This window comes from Fundulus heteroclitus, chromosome 23, assembly GCF_011125445.2.
Source record: "Fundulus heteroclitus isolate FHET01 chromosome 23, MU-UCD_Fhet_4.1, whole genome shotgun sequence".
NCBI lineage: Eukaryota > Metazoa > Chordata > Actinopteri > Cyprinodontiformes > Fundulidae > Fundulus > Fundulus heteroclitus.
In genome coordinates this window covers 11,174,639-11,178,271 of record NC_046383.1, presented here as the reverse complement: position 1 = coordinate 11,178,271, position 3,633 = coordinate 11,174,639, and the positions used below count along the sequence as shown (strand labels likewise).

The following is a 3,633-nucleotide window of genomic DNA, read 5'->3' as shown; positions in this document are numbered from 1 at the left end:
ACTGTGACGCTCAAGAAAGACCAGAGTAAGAATAAAAGCAAAATAATTTATTGCAAAAAAAACAAAACAAAAAAAAAAAAAACAAAAAAAAACAAAAAAAAACCCGACAAATTTTAAGCCAAATTTGTTGCTGTGCAGTGGAGCCTCTCGGCGTGCAGAGCTCGCAGGAAGAAGCAGCGATCTGCAGCCCGCAGAGCCGCCAGTGTCCTGCAACAAATGATGGAAGCCATCAAGAAGCGCCGTGCGCCGCGGAAGCCTTTTTATTCAGGGTGTAGAATTACATTATTCTGCTTTCCGAGGGTTCAGTCCTTGACTCTTCGCCTCCCTCAGGGGAAAACCTGGCGCCTCCTGCCCGTATCAGACGACTCGAAACGGGAGAGAGGAGAGGAGGAGGAGGAGGAAGAGGAGGAGGTGGGGGGGAGAAAGAACTGAAAAAATAGAGAGCAGAACGCGCTGAAATACAGCCTTGGAGCTGGATGGATGGATGGAGGATTTTCTAAACGTCACACAGAAAGGTAATGAAGGACAGGCTATTATTATTATTATTATTATTATTATTATTATTATTATTATTATTATTATTATTATTATTATTATTATTATTATTATTATTATTATTATTATAGCGTGTTTATCAGGCTGCATCGGAGCCGTCATTAGGCTACATCAGATTTTTTTTCTTCCGGTATAATCTGCTTCATTTTGCTCTTCTCGCCTGTTTGCCTCGGATAAACCCATCGATTAGACATCAGTTAGATTCCGAGCCGGAGCTTTATTGAGTAAGTTGGTGAGCCTTAAAGTGAATTACAGGAACTGCTCAGCCCCTCCGGTGAACTATTTAGGTGAATCTAATTTACTTTGATAAAGACCATCTATTTTATTTACTCTGATGGCCATTTTCATCGCAGGTTTGTTCTGAGCGAGTAAAGAGTTGGGATCAGATACGGCAATTTTTGTTGCCATTGTTGTAATTTATTATTATTATTATTATTATTATTATTATTATTATTATTATTATTATTATTATTATTATTATTATTATTATTATTATTATTATTATTATTATTATTATTATTATTATTATTATTATGTGTGAAATTCCTGTTGCCTCTTTTAATAAAAAAAACCAACAACAACAATTCTTCTTCTTTTGCAGGAGAAAAGTAGCTGAGGGGACTGATTTCACACCAAACAACTTCCTGCTTTGGTGGTCAACAGAAATAAACTGTGGGTTTTTAAATTCTAATACTGCCAATGACTAATTAACGAGATATTTTCAAGTATTGAGAAAAACAGCATTTGAATTTTATTCACAGCTGTACATTAAAAATAAAGCAAAACAATGGACATGTGTTGATCAGTCAATTAACTGTTAGATCTATCCCTTGTGATATATATATATATATATATATATATATATATATATATATATATATATATATATATATATATATATATATACATACATACACACCTTTCTGCATGAACTCCTCCATTTCTCTCATTCTGTTTTTACAACATGCTCGTTAAAAACTGACAATTTTCCACCGTCATGTTTAGTTCATCATCTCCAGCATGCCTGATTCTTCAGGCTGAAGCCCCTCCATGTACACATGTGCTGTATTTAAGTGTAATTGGCCGTATCATTGGCTTTTGTCTTGTTTACAAAGCGGACAACAGGAGCTGTAATTTAATTTCCTCCACCGCATTGAAGCGCCACCAGCCGCCTGTCAGGCCGAGCACAGCCTCCCTTTCCCCAAGCAGAGGGCAGGAGAGGCCTTGGGGCCATTCTGGAGAGGGAGGAGGACAGGGGAGAAGGGTGGAGGGAGACATCTGCCTCCAAATAAAATTCAGTATGAATGATATGCTAAGAAAGAATACAAAGAGTCCAGCTTCAGAGAAATGGGCTTTTTATGATGCAGGGAAAATTGGTAACTTTAAATTACTGTATATGCTTTTAAATTATGTCCATACTCTTTGTTCTTTCCATCAGCAACAGAATATACATGTAATTGATTTAAGATCACTCGTTTTCATATTGCATATGATATTAATTGTGTGGGCTTTTATAGAAGTATCTTATTTCTGTCTTTTTGCATCATCAGATTCAACTCCAGATGGACGACATGTCTAAAGAAGTGCAGCTTTGATTATCAATCCATTGTGTTTACCAGACACTGTGTGTAAAGAATAATCGATTTGCAACAGTGGAATTCCTGAGAAAAATAAACCAGCAAAATGTGTAATTTTTCTAGGAAAAAGTGTTTTTTGATAATCACTTTCAGTCCGTAATGATGATAATCTCCAGTTTCATTAACTCCACAGATGTTATGTACTAGAAAAACAAAGCTGTGGTCTTAAGCAGGATGGGAGCCACTCAGTATGATGATTTCATTGTATCCATGATTAGCCTGGGAAAAAACAAGCAAATGCAGTTAACACTGGGGTATTTTTTCCCCCTTATTCGCTCGCTGCAAAGTATATGCATCGGTAAAGGATCATATTCTCTTAATTAGAGCAACAGTTTTCAAGACAGGATAAAAGAAACGTCTTCCTACAGGAATAAAAAGAACAAAAGACCCAGCTGAACATTCAAAGCTCATAATCTTAACAAAAAAAAAAAAATGAAAGATGTTTTTGGTGTCCTGGGTTGAACATAATAAAGCACTCTTATTCAGTCAGTCCTTGTTTATGTTTTGGAAATCAAGTAATGAGTTTAAAAGGCTACATTTATTTGCAACGGACCTATATAAATTACTTTTTCACCGGGATTAAACCGTTCTGAGGAAGAATGAACAATGTACAGTGTGTGTGTGTTTACCCAGCACCGAGGAAAAGATGGCACATTAGGCCGGAGGGCACATCATTATTAGAGAGCCCGTCTCCCCTCCCTTTCTTTCCATTTCTACCTTCACATGCCCCCCCCCCCTCCCTCCCTCTCCCCCCGTACCTCCCTCCACCAGACGCACTTCATCCGGCTCACAGAGGCGGTCAAAAGGCCAAGCAGAGTCGGCCACCACGCTGAGGCCTTCGTACAGTGCGCCGCTCCTCCCGCTCTCTAATTACGCCGTGATACAATGCAATATTCCTCCGCAACTATTCCCACATAAATTCATTGCGCGGGCCCATTATATTACAGCGGGTGAGATCATTTACATCACAGCGCCCCGGCACAATACGGCACGATGCCGGCTTTTACATCGCCGCCAAGTGTGCCAAGTCCCCCCGGTTGAACGGCAACCTGGTAGGCATTAACTCAACATAATGTCTCACAAATTAAAGTATTGCTGGGGCTACCACCACGGCGTCAGATAAATGTGCTCTATTAGGAGGCCCCAAGCTGTGAGCAAAACAATTGATTGCTTGTTTGTGTTTTCATATGGCAATTGTGCGCATGCAGAGTGATGGATGAGATCCCGCCATCTCAGGTTGCCGTTAGTCAATTGCTGCTTGTGTTTTTCTTTTCTTGCTGTAATTGGAGTGTTGGTCGGTCCTCTCACGCGCCCCTTATATTTCCTTTATTGAGGCTATAGGAGGTCGGCGAATGCAACAGGGAGGGCCGGGAGAGAAGCTGAACCTCGGCCAATAATGATGCAAGAGCCTCCCTGGTGCTAAGCGCAGCAATGTTCACAC

The 3,633-nt window shown here is 39.7% G+C and overlaps 1 long non-coding RNA gene across 1 annotated transcript; it reads left to right on the top strand.

The window, feature by feature from the left end:
* Positions 1–125: 125 nt before the first annotated feature.
* On the top strand, positions 126–2,908 carry LOC118557558. The gene is made up of 3 exons (XR_004927915.1): positions 126–515; positions 1,157–1,227; positions 2,106–2,908. It is a non-coding gene; the product is annotated as an uncharacterized LOC118557558 (long non-coding RNA).
* Positions 2,909–3,633: the final 725 nt, after the last annotated feature.